Source organism: Sebastes fasciatus, chromosome 11 (assembly GCF_043250625.1).
Source record: "Sebastes fasciatus isolate fSebFas1 chromosome 11, fSebFas1.pri, whole genome shotgun sequence".
Classification (NCBI taxonomy): Eukaryota; Metazoa; Chordata; class Actinopteri; order Perciformes; family Sebastidae; genus Sebastes; species Sebastes fasciatus.
Genome location: NC_133805.1, coordinates 35247464 through 35256090, shown reverse-complemented (window position 1 = coordinate 35256090; position 8627 = coordinate 35247464).

The window sequence follows — 8627 nt, the reverse complement described above, 5'->3', positions numbered from 1 at the left end:
TCCTACTGCTGCAGCTCCCCGTTGCAAGAAGACAACGGGCTAGTAAACATGGATGTAAACAGTACTGGATTTAAAACACTTAGAAACTCACTGATAGCTTCTTCCATTCTGTGTTTCTTCACTCCAACAGTCAACATTTAACCAGAACAACAGTGTTCCTCTAAACTTAACTATGTAGTTTTCCTGCCTAGACTAAAACATTGGTACAGAGCTGGCAGAGATAAACATCCATCCATCCATTATCTGTACCTGCTCATCCTATTCAGGGTCGGGCGGGGGGGGGGGGGGGCTGGTGCAGATCCCAGTTGACATTATGTGAAGGCGGGGTACACCCTGGACACGTCACCAGACTATAGTACTACACCACCTCCTCTTGTTGGTGTTCATTCCGTTCTTTCTTCCATTGTTTCCTTTCATTTCCACACAAATGAGACAATGTTTTTCCAGGACAATGTCACATCATGTCCTGAATCTATTTTCCCAAGATCTACTGTTTACAAGACAGGCACTTTAACCACTAAGCCACAGCGTCTCTGTTTTTTGTTGTCTTCTTCTCTCAAATCAAAGTTGCATACATATCCAAAATGTAAAAAATAGTTGCAAAGAGTTCAACACAGGAGCTTTCTGTTTCTTCATCACAACATTCAACTTTTGACCAGAGGTCTGTACTACGAAGCAAATTCAACATACGGTATCTTCTCGTTATCTGGCTTCACTAACCCTAACAAATGAGATCCCGCTAAGCGGTCCTACAGCGGTGGTTATCAACTCGGTAAATCAACCCAGGCTTTCTCAGTCTGGATATGAGCGTTTTCACATGAACGGGGCGGTATTTGCAGCATATGACCAATCACAGACATTGACAAGTCTACTGACTTGCAAACAGACAGGCAGAGCGGCACATTTTACAAAGGAAGACTAAACTTTATTATAAACTTCTTGCGCTCTCATTGGCTGTAGCTTCTGGCAGGAGTCCCCAACATGTCCAGATATTCAGCATGCTAGATATCTGGAATGTGTGTGCAAGGCATCTGTGTGTGTGTTTATACACTCATATTAACATTTGAAATCTCTCTCCCTCAAGGTGATGAAGAAGCTCGCAGGTACAGCCTCTGACACGGCCACCTGGGTTACTAACGTTGGTAACGAGTACGGGCAGGTCCTCATGAGGTCCTTTCTGACAGAAGGGTAGACCGACTTATCCGACTCGTTCGGGGGGGGGGGGGGTCACAAGGACTCGCTGGTCCCTCGTCCTCGCAGACTACGTGGCCATCAGAGAGGCAGTGCTGGCAAGCCGAGGATGATGGCTCAGACTGAAATCCAGCTCTTTGAGCTAAGTCAGAGGACCCTGTACCAGTGGTAAGAGTTAAACATGAAGCTGTGTTGATGTGTTGTAATCTCTACTGTCATTGATGTTAGATGAGGAGCCTAAAAACAGCCTGTGTTTGTCTTCCAGGTTCTCTCGGCGCCAGAAAGGGGCGGGGAGGGATAAGCTGCTGCAGGGAACTGGCGTCGTCCTCCAGCTAAAGGGCTGTCCTCTGTACAGGTCGGGTAAGGACAGCCCTTTAGCTTCAATGTCCCCGAGGACCAGCCAGGACCCTCACATCAAGGTCCCCCTCCTCCCCCTCCACTCCCTACTCCCCCTCCACCAGATGAGGAGCAGCCAGGACCCTCATCTGGTGGCCACCCCCATCCTCGTCCTCCTCCAGCACCGCACCCGGGTGGCCTTATCACTCCTCCCCCTGCTGGCCAGCCTCCTCTTTCTGGACCAAAAAAAACTGTCCCGGTCCACGATGTACAGGAAGAGGAAGGCGGCCAAAGCTGCCGCAGGGCTGGGGCCGCCGCCCAGGAGCAAAACCCGCCGGCCGATGTTGCAGTACACCTGCAGCAAGTGTGGCAAGCCCAGGACGATCGACACCGGCCACACTCGCATTGGAGGAGTCGCGTATTGCGCATCGGTTGGCGTAAAAACTGTGGAGGAATGGAGGGAGGAAATGAGGACACGGGGGGGAGACCAGGGCGGGGACTGAGGGACATTTGAGATGCAGCTCAGCACTGTGGGTCAACAGGAAGAGGAACACCAGAGAAAAGGCCATGCTGTGATTTGGGATCAAAAACTTTTGACTTTTGCTCTAGGTCTCTAGTTTGATCCATCCATCCTCTGAATGCTCTAGGTCTCTAGTTTGATCCATCCATCCTCTGAATGCTCTAGGTCTCTAGTTTGATCCATCCATCCTCTGAATGCTCTAGGTCTCTAGTTTGATCCATCCATCCTCTGAATGCTCTGGGTCTATAGTCTGATCCATCCATCCATCCTCTGAATGCTCTAGGTCTTTAGTCTGATCCATCCATCCATCCATCCATCCATCCATCCTCTGAATGCTCTAGGTCTCTAGTCTGATCCATCCATCCTCTGAATGCTCTAGGTCTCTAGTTTGATCCATCCATCCTCTGAATGCTCTAGGTCTTTAGTTTGTGGCTGTAAAGTTTCATGAGGCTGTGATTATCCTAGAGTTCACCACAGGTCATTTTATACAGGGAGGTCAATAAAATGTCTCCTATGGGGACTAACATCATCACACATGAATCCAGTTGGGCTCATTGGATCCACCAGAGTCTCAGCTTATGTTTTTTGCCCCAAACTGCATGTGATTATCATAAAGTGGGCATGTCTGTAAAGTGGAGACTCGTGGGTACCCATAGAACCCATTTACATTCACTGATCTGGAGGTCAGAGGTCAAGGGACCCCTTTGAAAATGGACATGACAGTTAATTCTTTCCCCGCTAAAAGTTAGCCCAACTTTGGAGCGTTATTTAACCTCCTTCTCCTCCTCCTTGTTTTCATTTATGATGTATGTTTTCACTGTACTTTATGTTCACCAGTTAGTCTAGAACTCTGTTTCCGCTGCTGTTTGACAGTTTTTGTTTTTTAAATAAAATGAAAAAGTCTGCAATTTGTTTGGAAGCTTTATTATTTCTGATTATTTATAATTCATTATAGTTTATAGTTGTAATAACGTCAAACTTTAATGTTACTCTATGAACTTATAACGTTACACTATGAATCACTGCTTCGTGTTAACCAGCTAACGTTCATGCTGTTTAAACTGTTTTATTCAGCTGCTGGCTGCTAACATCACTAACACTCTGCTGTAGCTCTAACTCACCTGTTTAATATCACCTGATATTATCTTATTATCTGATCCATCTGCTTCCATTAAACTGATCTCTCGTGATTATCATGTAGAGCCAAGAAACACGAGGCTACTTTCATTCATGTGTCTGGAGTTCTACAGTCCAGTAGAGCTGAATACAGCTGTTAACAGACAGCTGTATTCAGCTAATACAGTTGTCTGTTAATACAGTTAGCTGTGTGTTAATACAGCTGTTGACAGCTAACCCACATCTGTTCATCCACCTACTGTATTCTATATTTCATCTATATAAAGATGTCAGAACATGTGATGATGAACATGTTGTGATGCTTTAGTTTGGTATTGATGACATACAGATGTGAGAGGAGGAAACCACTGTAATGTAGCTGTATGTGTCCTCTGGTTCAGGACTTCACCTGCTGAGGACACAGATATCAGCAGAACTAGGAGGAAGAGGAGCATTTCTTAAATCCTCTGTTCTCTGATTCTGCTGTGTGACAGGAGCTACTGGTGATAATAATAATGACAGTGTAGATATTAGAATCCTTTTATTGTGATGTGGTAGGGTTAAGGTTACATGTTTCACAGCGCTTAAGGTTACATGTTTCACAACTTCTTCTCTTCCTTTCTTGTGTTTCTTTTCAGGAGGAGGAGGTGCGGGGTCCTGATGTCCAGCCAGGTTATCAGGGCGTCCCAAAGCTGATCCAGTCCCTGCTGGACTGAAGACGGAGCGTTACATCTGTCTGGTCTGTGGACACAGCCGGTACAAAGGACATCACTTCAGGACGCTCTGTGGAGGACTGACTGGCTGAGAAGAGGAAGCAGGATCCAAACAGAGTTACCTCCCCCTGTTGTTGTGTGTTTCAGTCTCTCTGATGTCTCTTTATTATTAATGTCCTTCTCTGCAGAAACACAGACAGACAGAGAGACAGAGACACAGAGAGACAGACAGCTACTTTATTTGACCTCTCAGGTGGTGTTTCAGCCGACTATAGAACAAACCGTATGTAGTTGTATTGTTTTCTACTGTTGTTGTTGTTTACAGAGTGAACAGATGTAGAGGAGGAAACACACACAGCTGTGTAGATGTGTGTAGATGAAGCTTTACATCTAAATAATGCTCCTTGTTCACTGCAGCTGAGGACAAAGACTTTAGATATGGATGTGTTCATCCTCAGCTGATAGGAGGGAGATGATGTTTCACTCTCATGGTGTCAATAATCAAACAGCATGTTGTAATCAGTCATCACTGTCTGGACCAGCAGCATCTGGCTCTATCTCTGTACACATTATATATATATATATATATATATATATATATATATATATATATATATATATATATACACAGTATTATTATTACTATATTGAATGTAACCTTTGAATGATTTGAGGTGTTCAATAAAAACAGGCCTTCTGTGCTGAACTGTGGATCGTTGTCTCAGACTGTGTTCTTGTTTCAGGCTGACAGAATAATGTCATTATAACATTTCATTTAAAAAGATCACGGGCGGCTGGTTAACTCAGTCGGTAGAGCGAGCGCCCATGTATGGCCAAGGCTCAGTCCTAGCAGCGGTGGACCCGGGTTCGAATCCGGCCTGTGGTCCTTTCTGCATGTCATTTCTCTCTCTCCCCCTTTCCAACACTCTATCCACTGTCCTATCAATAAATGCTTAAAAATGCCCCCAAAAAATAACTTTAAAAAAAAAAAAAAAAAAAGATCATCATGTGAGAGTCTGTTTAATGCAGAAGGCTTACTTTCATTTCAAAGGGGGGGATGAGAGATCTTTGTCCACCTAGACCCTGATTCTGGTTCAACAGCTGGGTCAGGGAAACGTCATCGGAACCGGACTGATGTGGTTCAGGACTGATGTGGTCTTGCTGTGTTGTAGTACAGAGTCAGTCTGCAGGTTTCAGTTTGACCTGTGCACCTGTGCAAATAAGGTGAAAAAGCTGTTTCCATGCCAGAGTATCTATCAGAGTATTCCAGCTTCTTAAAAGTGGGATAAGGGCTTATCTGGGTTTCTACAACCGAGCAGAGCTTCAAGAAATAAACCCGATATTCAAAAAATCTTGATCATAACCAGGATACTACTATACATATACTATACATATACTATACTATACATACCGCAAGGCCCTAAGGGCGCTGGCACATGCCAACATTTACTTTTAATCAAACTCTGGTGCGTTGCAGATGTGCATCATCTCTCAACTCTTGAACCGTCTTTTAACTGTTCACTGTAGCACAGATTTGATTACAAACCTTTCTTTACTATCAATCTTTTTACTATTGTTCTATATCATTTACTACCATCCCTCACTGTTTTACGTTTTACTGTACAGTTTAACAACCTTTACTCACCTTGAAGCTCTTCTCCATCCTTGCCGCAGGCAGGGGTCGAACCACTGATCTTCTGCTCCGCGGCAGATACACGGGAGCAGAACACCCCTCCTCAAACCCTCCCCTCCCTCCTCCCACAGAGAAGAATGAACCATATCCGCCCAGGCTCGCTGAACTCATTCTTCTCTGTGAATTTGACACATTTGGAACGAGCCCTGACACAGTTGGCGAGAGCCAATCGGATCGGTGACACAATTGGCGAGAGCCAATCAGACGATCCAAGCTTTTTGCCGTCCAATCAGATCGGTGACACAATTGGCCGGAGCCAATCGGGAGCCTCGTAGGGCGGGTCAAAGCCAAAGCGAACATCCTCCATGTTGGATTCTCGCCGTCAGCCTGACAGCGGCGCTACTACGTGAGTTAAATATGTTATTATTCATTAATTATGAGCGTATAACTCTATAAAAACACACATTCATGTCTGACGTTACAACGCGGAGCTAGCTGAGGTGTTTTTACGGCTTTTTACGGCCCGTTGACTGATACCTGAGTGATGTCAACAACCACCGTGATGCTATAGAGATTATAGTTTATAGTTGTAATAACGTCAAACTTTAATGTTACTCTATGAACTTATAACGTTACACTATGAATCACTGCTTCGTGTTAACCAGCTAACGTTCATGCTGTTTAAACTGTTTTATTCAGCTGCTGGCTGCTAACATCACTAACACTCTGCTGTAGCTCTAACTCACCTGTTTAATATCACCTGATATTATCTTATTATCTGATCCATCTGCTTCCATTAAACTGATCTCTCGTGATTATCATGTAGAGCCAAGAAACACGAGGCTACTTTCATTCATGTGTCTGGAGTTCTACAGTCCAGTAGAGCTGTTAATACAGCTGTATTATTACAGCTGTATTAATACACAGCTAACTGTATTAACAGCTGTGTTAATACAGCTGTTAACAGACAGCTAACCCACATCTGTTCATGCACCTACTGCATTCTATATTTCATGTATATAAAGATGTCAGAACATGTGATGATGAACATGTTGTGATGCTTTAGTTTGGTATTGATGACATACAGATGTGAGAGGAGGAAACCACTGTAATGTAGCTGTATGTGTCCTCTGGTTCAGGACTTCACCTGCTGAGGACACAGATATCAGCAGAACTAGGAGGAAGAGGAGCATTTCTTAAATCCTCTGTTCTCTGATTCTGCTGTGTGACAGGGGCTACTAGTGACAATAATGATGACAGTGTAGATATTAGAATCCTTTATTGTGATGTGGTAGGGTTAAGGTTACATGTTTCACAGCGCTTAAGGTTACATGTTTCACAACTTCTTCTCTTCCTTTCTTGTGTTTCTTTTCAGGAGGAGGTGCAGGGTCCTGATGTCCAGCCAGGTTATCAGTGCGTCCCCAAGCTGATCCAGTCCCTGCTGGACTGAAGACGGAGCGTTACATCTGTCTGGTCTGTGGACACAGCCGGGACAGAGGACATCACTTCAGGACGCTCTGTGGAGGACTGGCTGGCTGAGAAGAGGAGGCAGGATCCAAACAGAGTTACCTCCTCCTGTTGTTGTGTGTTTCAGTCTCTCTGATGTCTCTTTATTATTAATGTCCTTCTCTATAGAAACACAGACAGAGACATACAGTACAGACAGACAGACAGAGAGACAGACAGCTACTTTATTTGACCTCTCAGGTGGTGTTTCAGCCGACTATAGAACAAACCGTCTGTAGTTGTATTGTTTTCTACTGTTGTTGTTTCCAGAGTGAACAGATGTAGAGGAGGAAACACACACAGCTGTGTAGATGTGTGTAGATGAAGCTTTACATCTAAATAATGCTCCTTGTTCACTGCAGCTGAGGACAAAGACTTTAGATACTTCACGTGTTCATCCTCAGCTGATAGAAGGGAGATGATGTTTCACTCTCATGGTGTCAATAATCAAACAGCATGTTGTAATCAGTCATCACTGTCTGGACCAGCAGCATCTGGCTCTATCTCTGTACCATTTATATATATATATATATATATATATATATATATATATACACACACACAGTATTATTATTATTATATTGAATGTAACCTTTGAATGATTTGAGGTGTTCAATAAAAACAGGCCTTCTGTGCTGAACTGTGGATCGTTGTCTCAGACTGTGTTCTTGTTTCAGGCTGACAGAATGATGTTATTATAACCTCACATTTAAAAAGATCATCATGTGAGAGTCTGTTTAATGCAGAAGGCTTACTTTCATTTCAAAGGGGGGGGTGGGGGGGAGATGAGAGATCTTTGTCCACCCAGACCCTGATTCTGGTTCAACAGCTGGGTCTGGGATCAGGGAAACGTCATCGGAACCGGACTGATGTGGTTCAGGACTGATGTGGTCTTGCTGTGTTGTAGTACAGTCTTCAGGTTTCAGTCTGAGGAGACAAACAAGGTCATCTGCTGTGCAAATAAGGTGAAAAAGCTGTTTCCATGCCAGAGTATCTATCAGAGCATTCCAGCTTCTTAAAAGTGGGATAAGGGCTTATCTGGGTTTCTACAACCGAGCAGAGCTTCAAGAAATAAACCACATATTCAAAAATCTTGATCATAACCAGGATACTACTATACATATACTATACTATACATATACTATACATATACTATACTATACATACCGCAAGGCCCTAAGGGCGCTGGCACATGCCAACATTTAGTTTTGTTTTTTTTAAACAGAGTTTATTTATACATTTTGCTAATACAACTCTTACAATCCATTGCACAAACATGTTTGGACTGGTATATAACCCCCCCACCCCCCACCCCCCACCCCCCACCCATGACAATACCCGGAGGGCACTCAGAAAAATATATATATATATATATATATATATATATATATATATATATAAAGTGTACAAGAATGAATATAAATACATAGATAAATAAATAAAAATAAATAAATAATAATAATAATAATAAATAAACATAAATCATGATAAATTGATAGAGGTCTAGGGTGTTACACCCTGTCATTTAGGGCACTTTTCCTTTGAAATGTTCCTGGTCAAATATCCATATACATATACATACACATACATATACATACACATACATATATGT